A 17953-nucleotide genomic window follows, 5' to 3' on the forward strand; every position below is an offset into this window, starting at 1 on the left:
GAAAAAAAAAACAAAACCCAGAGTTTTTTAAAAAACAGCCCTCTATTTTGTATGATTCCAGGTATTTTGGCTACACAGGCCCCAGCTATTTCCTGGTAAGGCTGAGTCTGCATTACTTGTGGGGCTGATAAGGAAAGTCCTGATTTCCTTTGCATTATGCATAGCGGAAGTGTCAGGATGGCTCTGATGGCGTTTAATTAAATATTTGGCAGTGTTTAATTAATTAAATATTTAAACATTAAATACTAAATAGGATGTGATATCTGCTTAGTGGACATTATGTCTCAATAGCCATTAGTCATTAAATAGGACTCAAATTGGCCCTAGAAGACTCCCCTTAGCTAAGCAAGGTCTTAAGTACATGCACTTTTGGATCTTCATTAATAAGTAATAGAGGCCAATTCAGACTATGTAGCAACACAGAGATCCCTATTAATGGCAATAATGTCTCTGTTTGAGGCCAAGCTCTCCAGTCTAGACAGCAGATGAGATGCTCAGAGTGAAGGGGTGGGGTGTGGCCCCTCAGGTGATGTACAGGGCAGCAGCTGGAGTGGGAAGGCAGCATCTGGAGAGAGCCCCACCATGACCATGGGATGCCTGCCGGCACCTTTGCAGGGAAGGACAAGGGCGTGGGCTCAGATGCCTGTGGTCTACCAGCCCCACAGTGTCTACATGGGACTATTTTGGGTTAACTTCAGGGGATTTAAAATTAATTACATAGTTTAGTGTTTGCACACACTTATGCTCGCTTCAAGAGCTCTGGTCACCCGGGGAGCCATGTACAGCCGCCTCGGCATAAATGAGAATCAGGCTCCGCACAGACACCCTCTGCCAGATTCCCACAAGCATTCACCATGGGCTGATCCAGCCAAATGTTACCACATGCCAGCGCTCTAAACCCATGCTCTCCCCATAGCATCCGCAGAACAGCTCACATGCTGAAAACTAAGCACGTGCATAAGTGCTTGGATGAAGCAAGGTCTATAAAAAAGAGGGGGACTGATGCTTTAAAGATTTTTCCGTGATATATTTTTAGCAGGGAAACAACATTTTACAGGCCCTTGTGGTTTTGCATTTGCTGTTTCATTATTCTCTATTCCCTAGATGACTACTAATGGCAAACACTTCATACTTTTCATCTCAGTGATATTTTTGGTAAGATTTATCGTTTTTATCATTAAATCCAAATACCGCGCTCAAGTACGCGTTTGCAGTTCCTTTCAGTGCTGCTTTGCTCAGCAGCAGTTTTGTAGCCTGCACAGGCAGTGCCCAAGAGACTCCAGCTCCCCAGGGAGGGCAGGTGATCCCAGCACCGACCCTGCCAGCAACCCAGGACTTTTCAGGGCGTGATAAACTTGTAACTGAAAGCAACTCTGAGATCTTTTTAAACGATACTAAAGTCAAATTAAAACCCAGCAAGGGGATCTCTAATCATCTCACGATTCCTTTTCTTTGGGGATATGCTGTAACATGCCACATGCCATCAGTGGAACTTCTGGAGGGGCAGTGGTGGCCAGCCAGCAGGACCACTGCATGGGGCTCAGCATGCCCTGTGCTTCTTCCCGGCTTCAGTGCTCATAGATCTTTCTGTGCCTCCCAGGCTGCATACACGCCGATAATCAGATTGCACTTCTGCCTAGTAGTTTTTACTTGAAATATCATTGAGTTAGCTCTTGAGGGATTTGTGTCTGGTGACATATATATTGGTATTGAAGTCAGAGGTCGTCTATTGCAAAGATCATTTTGAAAGGATGATTATGAAATGCTGGTTAGAAGACCCTCTAACTAGATTTGGTCTTCTTCCTTCAGCCTCACATTAGCAGCTCCTGGTTTCTCTCTGTTTTAGTGATCCAATCTTTCTTCTTCTGAATTTCTCCCTTGGGAGCTTTTTACATAGACATTTTAATGTATCACGCTATTCTCTGCAGAAATCATTTGCTCAATAAAAAGACTAGACTTTTTTTAATTGTAACATTAGCAGTGTCCAATAGCAGCCATGATGCCCGCACCTACGCCTGACACAGGCTGGGAAGGGCTGATCCTGAATCAAAGCCATCTTATGAGCAAGTCAGTCCTTTCACCTTCACATTTCTACCACACACAGGTCCCGGGGCAGTGGGGACTGGCTTTGGAAGGGATGACGCAGCTGCCAGGAACAGCACTCTGCAGAAGAGGTTCCTCCACCATGTTGCTCCATACAAAATCCAGCTGCACCTTCTGTATGTTTTAAGAAATTGTTGGTGACAGGATAGGCACTATAAAGGAAGCACCCTATCAAATATTAAGCAGCACAGTCAGTTGCTGAATTACTAGCTAACTGCCAAATGCAGGTTTATTTTTCGGTTTTAATGCTTCTTGTTGAACAATGTCAAGTTGTCAGAAGACACTGTCTGCAGAACACAAAACAAGTATCGGTGCCACACATCCTAATAATTCAGACAACCTGCTCAGCATCCTCTGCCCACACCACCCTCCCAGGCAAAGTGAGGTGAGCTCACCCAAGCTGCAGGCAGGCTCCTCTGTTCCCCCAGATATTTCTCCTGGTAGCTTTGCATGCTTGTTGCATACTGTTAAAAGGCTTTTCATTTCCTGACAATTTATAAATATGTATTGGGCCTGAAGGATGAGGGTAAAGCAACTGCTGTTTCTTTTTTTAAAGAAAATTAAACATGACAAACTTAAGTTATTCATGCAAACCATCCGCCTGTTATCTCTGATTATGCAGGATCCAAATGGTGAGGCTGAGTGAATGAGTGCATTCAAAGTAAACTGTCAGAGGCAGGAACACCGGTTTTAATCTACCCCTACCTATTTTCTTTTGTACTTACATTCATCATCCTCAAATGGCAGTGCAGTTACTTGGTACCAAAAGCACCTATTTCACTACTATCTCTCTATTTTAAGGGGATTAATGAGTCTCCAGAGAACATAGAAGAAACCTTGCGTGTAGCGCACTCATGCTTTAAAACGCCACTTCATTGGGATATTTCAAGCTCACAGGCCAGAATGTATGGTATTTCAGGAACAGAAGCTGGAAGCATAGTGCACATGTATTCCTCCACACACCCAGCATGGAAGAAGGTGAATAGTTTTGTTAAGCTTTAGCGTGTGTGCATATGTACATTTGCATGGGAGAAATAAGCAGAAATAAACTTTACACACCAAAAAGTGACAGATTTATTTTCACCCATCCACCAACCTGCCCCACAGCAGCAGTGAATACCTGGGATGTGTAAACTTGAGAAAACAAGAAAGATTGTATCATACTGTCTGAAATTTGTAGCAAGCACCACAGTTCGCTTGTCTGTTTTAATCCAGAGAAGCTGTCTCAGACAGCAGTTCTTATATTCAGAAACAGCTTTGATGTATCTTCCGAGGAAGCTCCCTTTTACCTGGCCCAGGGAGGAGGCTCATGTGCTTGGGTCAAGTTCCCCTCCCGAGGTGGCGGTGGCCACTGCACCAGGGCTGCCCATAGCACAGCCCCAGCCATGGGCAGCAGCAGGAGTGCTGTTCTGCCTGCAGCCACCATGGGAGTCAAGGAAAACCAAATGGGGTGTTACACCAAAACACTCACCTCTTTTTCTTATCCATGTTAACCTGTCTGTTCAGCGCTTGCTGGCTGCTTTCACAGGAGATTCAGGTGAAGATAAAGTCATTTTGAGCACACTTCCTTAAAGTAGCTGACAGGGTAAAGACAGCATTTAGGCAGTGCATTATGATGCTGCCTACCACAACTATGTGCCCTGTCATCTCTGCTTGAACTGTAACAGTTCTCAACAGAAACAAGACTCCAGCACATGCTTGTGTTGAGAGGCCCACACTACCCCAGGTGTGCACATGTAACTCTCAGTAATGTTTTTAATACCTTTTTATTAATCTCAGAGTGCACATACACACTGGGAAGGGCCAATTACTGTTTAATGTGGCACACTTGGATCATCTGTGCAAAATTTGCAAGTTAGTTAATTGGTTACAAGCCTTCTTTTCTTCTTCCCCCAAAAACATTAATGTTGTGTTGAACAGTACCTCCTGTCCAGATGATACTCAGGAGACCGCGGAGGGCCCCTGCCTCCGTCCTGTACCACCCTTCAACACCAATCCCGCTCGTGTTGGTGCAAGCCAAAGACCATAATTTTAAGCTTTTGGTGGCACTGAAAGCAGCCACCAGCCCTGTGGTGCTGTGCCATGCCAGGGGGCATGGCCAGGGATTTTCAGGGTGGACTGGAGGGTAAGGAGGACTTCTTGCAACTTACAATCTCTTCTGTGGTACAATGTTATGCTTTAGCACCAGGAAAAAGCCACAGCACTCTCTCCAACATGATTTACACTCTGTTTGAGTCAGTGTGACAGCAGGACTACTTAACGCTACCCTCCGCCCCCACTGTTACAGAGTTATGACTTTAAACGCTGAATATGAATCAAGAATATCCTTTCCATTCAAATCCTCCTTCTGCCCTTCTTACCTGACTCATTTCCAAGCTGCCCACTGACCTTCATGCTAATTGATCATTACTAATAGATAAGGGTAATGCAGTTTTTGAACTGTACTTACTGCATGCTCTATACTTCTTGATTGGCAGAGACTGCATTTTTTTGCCTGGACTAAAATAATCTGAAATTAAATCAGAAGCCAGTAGGCAATACTTTGAGAACACCACTGCACACTGGAGCAAGCTACTGTGCTGCTACATGCATTACCTGAAACAACTAGAAGAGCCCAATTCCATCAGAGGTGGGGATTTGCAGGATGGTACATGAGGGGGCTCTTCTCTAACACCCCCACATAGCATGCTTGGTGTTACCAAGCCCTGTTACTTATACCACCACCACATCTTCCATGAAGGTGCCTGGTTTCACTGCTTGGAGCATAAGTGCTTACCAGTTGCATTTCCCTGAAGGTTGGTGCTTCGCTTGGTGCCTGACCAAGCTAATGGCCTTCTGTGATGGAGTGATTACATCAGTGGACAAGGGAAGAGCTATGGATGTCACCTATCTGGACTTCTGTAAAGCCTCTGACACGGTTCCCCACAGCATCCTTCTCTCTAAATTGGGGAGATATGGATTTGATGGGGGGACTCTTCAGTGGATGAGGAACTGGTTGGATGGTCCCATCCAGAGGGTAGTGGTCTATGGTGCAATGCCCAGATGGAGACCAGTGACAAGTGGTGTCCCTCAGGGGTCCGTGCTGGCACCAGTGCTGTTTAATATCTTCATCAATGATGTAGACAATGAGATGGAGTGCACCCTCAGCAAGTCTGCAGACGACACTAAGCTGAGGGGTGTGCCTGACACACTGGAGGGACAAGATGCCATCCAGAGGGACCTGGACAAGCTCGAGAGGTGGGCCTCTGCGAACACTATGAGGTTCAACAAGGTCAAGTGCAAGGTCCTTCACCTGGGTGAGGGCAACCCCCTGTATCAATACAGGCTGGAGGATGCAGGGATTGAGAGCAGCCCTGTTGAGGACGACTTGGGGGTACTGGTGGATGAAAAGCTGCACACAACCCAACAATGTGCACTTGCAGCCCAGAAAGCCAACTGTATCCTGGGCTGCATCAAAAGAAGCGTGGCCAGCAGGTTGAGGGAGGTGATTCTGCCCCTCTGCTCCGCTCTGGTGAGATCCCACCTGGAGTGCTGCATCCAGCTCTGGAGCCCTCAGCACATGGACCAGTTGGAGCAGGTCCAGAGGAGGGCCACAGAAATGGTGAGAGAGATGGAACACCTCTTATATAAGGAAAGGCTGAGAGAGTTGGGTTTCTTCAGCCTGGAAAAGAGAAGGCTCCAGGGACATCTTATTGCAGCCTTTCAGTGCTTAAAGGGGGGCTTATAAGAAAAATGGGGATGAACTTTTTAGCAGGGTCTGTTGCCCTGGTTTTAAACTAAGAGAGGGTAGATTTAGACTAGATAAGGAAGACATTTTTTACAGTGAGGATGGTGAAAGGCTGGAACAGGTAGCCCAGAGAGGTGGTAGATGCCCCATCCCTGGAAACATTCAAGGGCAGGGTGGAGGGGGCTCTGAGCAACCTGACCTAGCTGAAGATGTCTCTGCTCATTGCAGGGGGGTTGGACTAGATGACCTCTAAAGGTCGCTTCCAACCCAGACCATTCTATGATTCACAGGTGTTAGCTTAGGAAGTTACACAGCACCCCACGTATGCAGCTCACTGAGCGATGTCTGCCTTTGGATACGGTTAACTGCAAAGAATTTAAGTGACTTGTCAGGAGTTATTGGGAGAGCTCGAGGCACAGCTCAGAACACAGTTGCTGCCCATAGCCTCCTCTGCAGTTATCAGATCATGCCAACCCTCTGCGATGCACTAATACTGAAGAGCACATTTCATACACGAATGGATTATTACTGGAATCTTATAGATAAAGCCTTTGGGCTTTATAGATAAGGCCTTTGGGAATCTGAGTAGTTAATACATATCACAGCAGAAAGATATATAAAGCACACAATACAAAGACACAGCAAGAAGAAGTGTTGAAAGGAAAATACAGGAGCAGAAAAGCAAGTCTACATGAGATACACAGTTCAGCAGATGTGCCTGCAAGCTGACCAAATAAACCAGATATTCAAGCACTTTCAGGTGAGGTCTTCAAAACTGTCAACATGAGCTAAAAACTTCAAACTCCAATTGTTCAGCCACCAATTTTCCTAGAAATGCTGTCAACAATACAGCCATGATCAGCCCTTATTATCAGATTTGCACATGCACAGGAGCAGTCGCAGGTGGAAGGAGGTGCTGGTGACTCAGGACACCAAGCCATCCTAGCCCAGGTGTTCGTACATCTGCTCCTTTATTCAACCACAGTGACAAAAATAAGAGCAGAAATCCTGACGCCCCATTTTCATCAGCACTTATACCCTGGTGATGAGCACTCTAAGAACCCATTTCAGGCAGAATAGAAAATTAATGAGGGAATAAAAGAGGTTGAGTCACACATCTTACATCTCAAATATGCCTTGCATAAATCGGCCGTGATTAATTGTTGTATGAAGTCTGGGTAAGGCTCCTCGCTGGTCAGAATACAGATAAAGCATGTGTGGGCTTCTCACATGTTAAACAGAACTCATTAAGGGAAAGATGCTGTTTATCCTTTTAATTCTGACCACATCATTCACTCGTCATCTTATTTAGACCCTATTTTTCCCCAGACTGGCAGGTGATATGATTGCATTGGCCTCGATACAATCACAGCTTGCACTCTGCTCAACAATCCAGCAGCAGTGACCAAAGCTTTTGTGCCGGTGCAGCTGGGAGAGCCGAGTGCCTGTGCATGGAGATCCCACCCCATCAGAATCACGCAGCCGGCATAAAAACAAGACCAGGCAACTTTCAGTCCATGAATATACATCTCATTCAAAGCAAAAAGGAGGCTCTCCAGCAGCAATGCCAAATATGCAGATTAATGACAATGCTTTGCCTGTGAAAATGACCTTGCTGAGTCCAAACACATTCTCCCAAGATGCCAGATTTTCTAAGTTAGCAAAAATGTTGAGCTGTCTGTTTGCATTAAATAATTATGCCAGCTCTGCAAGTAAAATATGTTCCCTCGCCTGACCTCCCCATGCTGCTAGGTAGGGCAGCATTTGGCTGTCTCTTACTTTATCACAGCCATAAGGGGACAGCTGGAGTGTTTCCTTGGGAAAAGCAGGGCACAGCCAGCAAGCAGAGAGGTGGAGGAACCAGAAGCACCGACAGGGTCTTGCAGCAATGTGCTGTATCACCTGCTGTATCACAGCAAAGCCCTAATACCCCAACTTATATGCAAGGTCAGGGATGGGTTTAAGTCTTAAGTGCCAAGTAAAAACCAACCTGTTTTCAGAAGGCAGCCCTTTAAATAGATGATGCCTGGTGACACACATATTTTTAATAAAATATAGCCCTAAAGCAGACAAGATGAAGGAGGCTATTATTGCTGCTCCCACCTCTCTCCCCAAAAGCGGAGTTGTTGCAGAAAGAGAGATTAAATGATTTATCCCAGGTCACAGTAGAAGTTTGTGGCAGAACTGGGAATTGCAGAGGCTCCCCTGGGTGCCCACCCAGTACATTAAGCACAAACTCAACCTTCTTCTCCACAGCACCAGGTCAGAGGCTGGGTCAGGCAGCCTCTGTACTGGAACAGCCTGTCAGCACCTGGCACTGGGCTGCCAAGCAGAAAAATGCTCACTGTCAATAGCGAAGGCAGAGCAGCAATATTTATATCTGAGCTAATGGAGGCAAACACCAATCGCTTTCTTATAATTTACACCGAATGTGCCATAGCAAAGCTCAGCTGGAGGGGCCAATCCCTCCGCCACCTTTTCAAAGGATGCTTGGCCATGCCCAGGGGAGCTCCACCAGCACCCCATACAAATGGGACAGGGCTAAAGCCAGTCTGCCAGGTTATCTTCTCCTATGAGCAAGCAGTCACTTGACTTTTTCCCTGTTAAGTAAAATGAATCACACAAATGTAGTTTACCCTACGGCAGATAGTTGATGTGAGAGCACAGGAGGCTCCCAGCCTGGAAGACACATGGAAGCACTGCTTGGACAAACCTGGGCTAGATGGCAACAGCCTTGAGTGAACTGCAGTGGAAATAAAACTAGAGGGCAACCTAGTGCCAGTGCTAGCGCAAGCACATATCCCAAATATTTCATTGCCGTTATCTCCAGAGCCCATCTAGGCAGCCTTCTGGCAGGTGGAAGATCAGGTTTGGGAAAGAAAGCCAGAAACACTGAGGGTTATGCTAAAACAGTTGATGACAGCACAAGATGATTTGGGACAAATAGGAGGGGAAAAAAGAATTTTAAAAAAGGGGGGCGGAATTCTTCAGTTTTACCACTGAGTTGGAGGAACGGTGAGACAGCACATCTGGGAATCTGCAGGCCATGCAGCTCCTGGATACACTGGTATCTCACATCACAAACACTCAGCCTGCTCTGCAGGTCTCTGTTCACACAGAGCTGTCTGTCCTGTAGGAGGAACCTCCTGCACCTTTCAACTACTAACCCATAAAAGTAGCTCCTCAGGATGCAACTGCATATAAACCAATAGCCATCTTGGCTCAAGCACAGTGAAAAAACCGTGTACATGAGAATACACAGTGGTTATAGGAGGTATTTCCCATTCTATAATCACGTGAAGAGAGAACATAACTGTGTAACAAATCCAAAAGCTATGACACTTTGACTCCAACGTTTTTACTTCCAAGCTAGCAGCAGGTAAGAGGACAACACAGCTTGCTCTTTCCAATATTCAGATACAGTTTAGCATCAAAAAAATATTTCAGAGTGATCACAGTCCAGGAGAATACAACTAATTCCCTCTAAAATAATTTGGAGCTTCACTGGGTAGAAAATTACATTTCTGCTCCAATGCCAGAGAATTCAATTTTTAATTATAGAAATTTCTGTTATGCACAATTGTAATATTCCTTCATATTCTCCCTCACTCTTAGTTCAAACATACTATTAGCTTTTTAAACCACTGTTGTGCATCGAGCAGACACAGGTCACTCCTGCTGCAGAGGAATGCCAGTGTTCATGCCTCTCAGATCAACTCAGACCAAGTAACAGAGGATGAAGCATCTTTTTTGCATGTTCCAGAACAAATTATCCTAACAATCAATAACTGTTTGGATGCAACTTTCAGTCAGATAGAATTAGAACAGAAAAATGTTAAATACCTTCTCCAGAGTGCAGATAAATTCTCATGTCCCAAACCAAATAAACACAAAAATATCTTTATACAATAATTAATCATCCTGTAGAATTAATCAGCTGAACCAAAAAAATCAACCTGTTTCTGAGGACTTAGCTATTCAAGGGTGACAGCTGGAGATTTGCAGCTCAAATCTGTGCTGGTTGGACAAAATAAGAAGCCTCCAAACACACAGAAGTTGGTCCAGACCCACATCATGAGGATTAGCGTTTGTAAAGATGCAAAGATGAAAAATCAGTTGCTTTAATCTGCGGCTGCATTGAACAGATTGTCTCCATAAGTTTAGTACCTGCTTTTTCAGTTCTGGCTGGAATTTAGTACTTCTGCTGATCAGAATCAATAACTTTAACTGGTGGTTTAGAGTTAGGTGCAAGGGGCATTGACATTAATGAAAATTAGTTGCGTAATTCACTGGCCACGCAGGGGAGCATGCCAGGGAAGGTGGTGGGAAAGCAGAGGAAGGCTGCTGCTCTTGCACCCCATTCCTTGGGGCATGGAGGGATGGGATGGGGGCTGATGCAGACAGGCAGCACTGGGAGGCTGTGCAGGCAGCTGGCTGGGTGTGCCCAGAAGCACAGGCAATGGCCTCCTCACTACCTGAGCAGACACAAGGGCACAGAGAAGTTACTCATGTGCAAGCACAGGGGACAGCCATGTCCCTGCTTGCTGCCCAGGAAGGTCAGAGCACACGGCACAGCCAGGCTGCTCTGTAAGCATCGGGGCTTTAAATGCACCAAGCAGGTCTCTTGCTCCTTGAGGAGGAAACTTTTCCTCGATACTGATCAAACACGAACCACAGCTCCATGGGCAGGAGAGGAGGCAGGGCTGCACCTGCCTGCACTGGGGGAGTCTGGCAGTGAGCTCCCTGCTGCCAGGACACCCACCCCATCATGCTAGAGACCACTTTTGGCATATCCTCTAACAGCAGCCTCTGCTTACTGAATTGAAGAGGCCGTATGCATCAAAACCCCCAATATCTTCCAATTGAGCTCTTTTGGTATGGCTAAAAATTAAAGCACAGTCACTATGTAGGCATATTTGAAGCCCTCACTAGCCAGCAGCTAAAGGGTCCAGGCTGGCCCTGTTTCCTCTGAAGCATGCCTGCTGGATGTGGGTTTCTATAGTGCTCACTCCAATTACAGCTCTTTTCAACTTCTCTCTCTCTCTCTTTTTTTTTTTTTAATTTAAAAGATTGAGAGGAATAAAAACCCCTCATCAATCAGATTTACCAAACAAAACTGTAGAGGTAGGGCCAGCTGGAGCTACATGTGTCAAACTCAGCTGCAGATATGAAAGGAAAGGCTGTAATTCATAGTTGGGGTGCTCAGCTTTTTGAGGGTTTAGCAGGAGAGATAATCCCATTGGTATATTCCTAAACCTACAGAGACACCCAACTCTGAGCTAGGTGAGGGCACTCCAGGATCAGGCCCTGCATACACAGGTCAGGCCTCTGCACCCTGTGAAAGGGGGTATCTGCACTGCACTTGCTGCCTGAGCACGCTCCTTCACAATCTGCTGTGACGTCCCCATTCATGGGGCTCGTGAAGCACCCAAGAGCCATTTGGTTTCTTTCTTTCTCTTTGTACAATACGTGTGGCTGAGCACTGTGGATACATCATTTATCTAAGACAGTATACACAGGTTACTCTGGTTATAAGAATTCAAATTAAAGAAGATAATGGAAAAAATTCTCATTGATTTACATGGGTCAGTATTTTATCAGCTCTATCAAGTTTTGCCTCACCAAGGTCTACGGTTGTGGAATGCTATTAGGTGAGTGACAATGCAGCCCAAAAAATTCAAAAGCCAGTAATATTTCCAGATGCTCACACAAGGATCTTCAGGCATGGATGAGAGGTGCCTTGAGGGGGCAGGAGCTGAAAATGATGATGAGGAGTAGAGGTCATGGGAACAGATATAGTCAGAGGTAGAGCAGTCTTCCCTCTTCTGCCTATAATTACTGTTATGATGATGTAACCACCCAAGTGCCACAGTTCTGGGTCACAAGCAATACCCATGGTTCTCCTGCAGGCCCTGCTGGCTGCAACTTTTTGCAAAGTCCCTGATCACAACCCTCCTTCTGCTATGGCAAAATGTCGGGAGCACTCAGAAAACACAGGTATCCTCTCCTCTCCCTCTGCTTTGCCATGCTGCTGTCTGAATGGCCAACTCCGTGCAAAGAACATCCCAGCAATCACTGACACTTGCAAATAATAATCCTTTTCCTGTTAAAAACCCCAGGAAATTCACAGACAAGACATGTGTTTGTGCATAATGAGAGACACTCAGGGATGCGAAAGTGTGGAGGTGCTTCATGATTTTCCTCATAACTATTTTAACAAAAAAGTTGTAAAAACTAAGAAGAGAAGGGACAAGAGGCTTTCCCATCCCACCTGACCACACACACAAGCATCACACATGGGCTCTGACCTGGCCTCTCCTGCATCTGAGCCTCCATAGAGAGCTCTCTGACACGAAACATCACAGCCTGCGTTTAGACAGATGTTATAGCGCTGAGCAGCATCTTGTGTGGAAAGATAACAGCATGACATTCATTTTCCCTTCAGACCACCCCTGCAGCTTCGCCCTGCAGTGTGGCTGTGCTGCGGGGCAGCTCCTGGAGCCCTCCTGCACCCACAAACTACCGCCCCACTCCACCAGGCCAGCAAGGCTTGCCCAGCAAGGCTACAGCTTCCACAGGACCCAGGGCAGCTGCTGCATTGGAGCACATCTGCCAGTCGGACATCCTCAATCCTGTACTTCTGTGCAGTTAAATGCAAAGCCACTAATGCTGAAGAATACCAGTTGGCTGTGCTGCAGCTGAAACCTGTTGGTTTTTCCAACATCCAGCATAAAGTGACAGCAATGGTACAAGCCATCTTTGACTGCTCCCAGCAAAATCCCTTCTACCAGGAGCACAGGTTCCCATACCAGCTCACCCAAGTTACCAGTAAAGCTGCTCTCTGCAAATGCAAGTGCTTCAGAATCAACCAACTTCATTAGTAGACGTTTTCAGAGGGCATCTCACATGGTAAAGGTTTTCAGTCATTGCTCACTTACAAAATTGAGCTGGTTTCTTAGGCTACTGCCAGACCCTCACGTCCTCCAACAGACTCCATCTTCTGGATTTTTAGACAAGTAACTCCTGCAAGTACACAATATATCGAGTTAAATAATATATACTTCATCTTTTGTTTCTCTCAGCAAAACTGTGCAATTTTGGAGATATTTTGTAAATTCAGATTTATTATTATTATTTTTCATACAATGGCTACCACAGTGACCATAGAGAATTTATTGAGGTAATAATGTATTTGAATAGCCAATTAAAAAAAAAAAAAAAGGAACCATTGCAATGGATTAACGTTCAAACCATTAATATTCAAACATATTAAATCACTTAAAGGATTTTTGTGTGTGTACGCACATTTTGGGGTATATTCTCATAATACGTGAAGAGAAGATATGCTTTACTGTTGACATTTAGCACATTTTCTTTATTGCTTTTCATTTCATTATGAGTAAAAGTGTTATTTGTCCACCCAGCCTTCCCTAGGACAAATGCCGTTATTTCTGTTTGCAGAGGCAACCAAAAATTAAAGGAAATATTTTAGATGTCAACATTAAATGTCAAAAAATTATTTTAAGTAATTACTAATATCCTGGCAGGTATGCATTTTATTCAGAAAATCCCTGTTAAAAATATTCATCTGGGGATATTCAAATTTATTATGTAGAACAACACAGCGTTAATGTGCTAGCTTCTGTTTAATGCTTTGGTTCATAGCAACAAAGATACCAATGGGAAATCATTAAACAAATATGTGATTTTTGCAGCATAATAGGTCTATGTTTGGTATCATTTGAAAAAAACTCACCGAGCTCAAACCAACAGAAAAAATGCAATGATCAGGCAAAGTACAGCAACATTATAAACAGTAACAGATTTCAGAAAGTGATTTTATGTTAATCAAATGTTAACGCTGTCCAAGGCTGCTGAAAGGAGTGCAGGGCTGTGGGAGGAGATAGACGTTGCCGGCAGGGGAAAGCACAGGGAACACAAAGGGCTGCCTCTTGGTGTGGGTGGGGGAGTTTTATTAATTATATTTCCTTTAGAGCCCTAACAATAACATGCCAGTAATCTACACAGTCTATACTTAATTGACATTAATGATTTGGCCTGTTCTGGTCGCTGCCGGTGAGCCTCCCCACACTGTGAGAATCCTGGCCATCTTGCATTCCTCCAGCCCCGCAGTGCAGCCCCAATTAAGTCAATGAGCGTGGGGGCTGCTGAGCTGCTCCCACTATCTTCACAGCCCCTCTCCCAGCCAGGTTCGACCCAGACATCTTCCAACCCACTCTCTGCAGCCCTGAAGGAATACACGACCCCCAGCGCAGCCCCGCACAAAGGGATGCATTCATGCTCCCCTCACACCCAGCAAAAGAGCTCCCCCGGCCGCAGTGGGCAGAGACAGAGGTGGAAGAGGTCTGTCCAGTTCCCCTCTGACACCAACAGCTAGGGGAGAGTCATTGATTTCTCTCACACTAGTGAACAACAGGTGCCAGAACACACACAGCCATCCCAAACCCAGCGTCTGATGTGCCTACAGCTGCCCTCGAGGTGATGAGCTATCTGTAACCATGCGGCACAGTCAGATACACAGCTAGAAGCAGTGAATTGGTGCCTTTCAACACTACCCCCTGCCTGGGTTGCTCTGGTATCTCTACCCTTGGTGCCAGCCAGCAATGTGTCCCAGACTCCTGTGACTTACCTTCTCCAGAGTCGAACCTTTCTGTTAGGTCAGTGCCAGGAAATAGGGTTTATGTTTGGGCAGGCTGCTGGGGAGCAAAGTCCACTTGGCAGCAGGAAGATCCAAACCCACTGCAGCTGCCAGCACACCCCAGCCCTGTTGCCACCAGCAGGCAGCCCTCAGAAACCACAGGAGAAACCTGTAGTCTTACCATGGTTCAAGAGCACATGTAAGTTACAGCAATGACAAAACTAGATCATTTTGGGCAGACAAGCAATGGCTTCTTGGTACAGTCAACCAATGCATTTCTTGCATCATTCCAGTGCGATGGTACGTACAGAAGTCAAGCAAATTTCTCTGTGAGCACCAGACTAACAGACGTGCTCCTGTGCATGGTGCTTCTTCCCTCCTTGGAGCTACTTTTAGTCTTTACTCAGCCCCCTTCAATGACAGATGTACATCACAGCTGCCAGTGCTACACCCCAATTCCTTCTTCCCCTCTTGCTTTCCACCTTTCATCCTGCCAGGACAGGCTCCGCGCTGTCACTCATCCAGGGGTCCAGCCAAGTACAGAGCACAATGGCCAAGCCTGTGCCTCTCCTTCACATGGAGGGTCAGCAGCTTGTCTGACTCCTTTTTCTCGTTACCTGTATTAACAGAAGTCATATATTCTCAAAGCTGTCCAATGCAGCCAGCAGACAGGGGAGGGAGGGGGAAAAAAAACCACAAAAACACCACAAAAAAACCACAACCCCACCATGTGTCCAGCTTTGATAGGAAATCAGGCTAAAAAAAAAAATTAACACACTCTCACTGCAAGAAAATATCATCCTCTAGTAGGAGGTTTCAGGACCAGCCATCCTGCAGGAGCATCTCTCCCACTCCCAGCAGAACAGAGTAGCCCAGGCAGCAAAACATTCAACAAATTGTTCTGTTGCCACTTCTCAGGGGAAAACATTTGCTTAAAAACAGTTAGATGAACTTGGAGTGATCTATAGTGCACTTTGTTATGTTAATGACTGTTACCAACTGTCTCTTCTTTACATTAAAGTGTTGACTCATTGTCAGTGAGGGCGAGACAAGACAGCTTGTTTGTGCCTTGCAGTCCTTTTGCACTCACCCAAACTACTCATGTGAAGACATTTTAATATGAAGAGACACTGTCTGTGGCCATTATTAATCTTCTGACTGATTCATACAAAGGAAGGGGAAGTAAGCGGAGCAAGAGGCCCCCATGGCTCAACCATGACCTCCTGGGTCTACTCAAATCCAAAAGGGAAGCACACCAGGGATGGAGAAGTGGAGGATTACCTGCTGAGAACTATAAGGGCATAGCCAGAGTGTGCAGAGATGCAGTTAGAAAAGCAAAAGCCCAATTTGAATTGAAACTGGCTGTAGACATAAAAAAAACCAAGAAAGGGTTCTTCAGACATGTCAACCATAAGCAGAAAAAGAAGGAAAACATAGGCCCACTGTTAAACAGAAAAGGAGAGTCAATCACCAACGATGCAGAAAAGGCAGAGGTCCTCAACACCTTCTTCACCTCTGTCTTTACCAGCACTGTCGGGTCCCAGGCTTTGGGAATGAAATTGCCGATTGATCCAAACACCGACCCACCATCAGTGAAGGAAGAGTTAGTACATGAATTACTACAGGAGCTTGACCCCCACAAATCAATGGGCCCTGACACCATCCACCCGAGGGTGTTGAGAGAGCTGGCTGACATCATTGCAAGGCCACTCTCCATAATATTCAAGAAGTCATGGAGAATGGGGGATGTCCCAGAGGACTGGAGGAAGGCAAATGTTACCCCTATCTACAAGAAAGGCTTGAGGGAGGATCTGGGTAATTATAGGCCCATCAGCCTTACTTCAGTCCCTGGGAAAGTTATGGAACAAATCCTCCTGGGGGCCATCACAAGTCAAATGAAGCACGTGATTGGGAAAAGCCAACATGGCTTCACTAAAGGCAGATCGTGCTTGACAAACCTGGTGGCCTTCTATGACAAAGTGACTTGCCTGGTTGACGTGGGGTGGGCAGTGGACATTGTCTACCTGGACTTCTCCAAGGCCTTTGATACGGTCCCCCACAGTCTCCTCCTGGAGAAATTAATGCGTTATAGCCTAGGCAAGTGGTCTGTGCAGTGGCCGGGCAACTGGCTGACAGGCCACACCCAAAGGGTGGTGGTAAATAGCTCCTTTTCCAAGTGGCAACCTGTCACTAGTGGAGTCCCCCAGGGATCGATATTGGGCCCAATGTTATTCAATATCTTTATAAGTGATCTGGATAAGGGCATCAAGTGTAGCCTGATGAAGTTTGCGGATGACACCAAGTTGAGTGGGGAAGTAGACACTCCAGAAGGGAGAGCTGCTCTCCAGGGAGATCTGGATAGGCTGGAAGAGTGGGCCAGCAAGAACCTTATGAAGTTCAACAAGGACAAGTGTAAGATCATGAACCTGGGAAAACATAATCCGGAGTGCAGCACAGACTGGGATCCACCTGGCTGGAGAGCAACTCTGTGGAAAGGGACCAGGGGGTCCTGGTGGACAGAAAGCTCAACATGAGTGAACAGTGTGCTGCTGCAGCCAAGCAGGCCAACAGGATGCTGGGTTGCATCAAAAAGGGCATCACCAGCAGAGAGAAAGAAGTCATCATCCCGCTCTACTCAGCGCTTGTCAGGCCACACCTGGAGTACCGTGTACAGTTCTGGTCCCTGCTGTACAAAAAGGATGTGGACAGGCTGGAAGGGGTCCAGAGAAGGGCCACCAAGATGATCAAAGGACTGGGATGCCTGCCATATGGGGATAGGCTGGGAGAACTGGGTTTGTTCAGCCTTGAGAAAAGGAGGCTCAGAGGGGATCTCATCACCATGTACCAGTACTTAAGGGGTAGCTACAAAGAAGATGGAGACTCCCTTTTTACACGGAGTCACATGGAGAGGACAAGGGGAAACGGACACAAGTTCCTCTTGGGGAGATTCTGATTAGACACCAGAGGAAATTTTTCACAGTAAGGACAATCAACCATTGGAATAATCTCCCCAGGGAAGTGGTTGTCTCAGCCACGTTGGACACCTTTAAGAGTTGTCTGGACAGGGTACCATCTTGTCTAGACTGCGCTCTTCCTAGAAAGGTTGGTCTAGATGATCCCTGAGGTCCGTTCCAACCTGTGATTCTGTGATGCTGTCTGTGACCATTATTAATCTCCTGACTGAAGCCCAGAGTACTAATAAAACCATGCCATGTCAGGTAACCTTTCCTCAGTACATTCTTCATTCTGCATGATTTTAGCCAAAATTAAAACATTTTCTTTAATCTTGTGAGCCTGTGGCTGACAACAAGACTTCCCAAACCAAGATGTAAAAAGGTTTTCACTTGCTCTCTACTGTGCCCAAAAAATGTCATCATCATCATTCTGGCATAGGTGAGAGGGGATGACTCCTGTGAGCCCAGAAACATTGGCTTTATGAAAATCAGAAAGCAATATTTTGCAGA

General features: G+C 46.0%; 1 long non-coding RNA gene across 2 annotated transcripts; it reads right to left on the bottom strand.

Annotated features, from left to right (window-relative positions):
• Positions 1-506: 506 nt before the first annotated feature.
• LOC142061010 (uncharacterized) lies at positions 507-15504 on the bottom strand. Of its 2 annotated transcripts, none has more exons than XR_012662011.1 (3): positions 14437-15504; positions 12769-12853; positions 507-2390 (listed from the first exon to the last, which is right to left on the bottom strand). It is a non-coding gene; the product is annotated as an uncharacterized LOC142061010 (long non-coding RNA). The 2 variants fall into 2 exon arrangements; XR_012662010.1 differs by having other exon boundaries at positions 14481-14519.
• Positions 15505-17953: the final 2449 nt, after the last annotated feature.

Source organism: Phalacrocorax aristotelis, chromosome 8 (genome assembly GCF_949628215.1).
Source record: "Phalacrocorax aristotelis chromosome 8, bGulAri2.1, whole genome shotgun sequence".
In the NCBI taxonomy this organism is placed as follows: domain Eukaryota; kingdom Metazoa; phylum Chordata; class Aves; order Suliformes; family Phalacrocoracidae; genus Phalacrocorax; species Phalacrocorax aristotelis.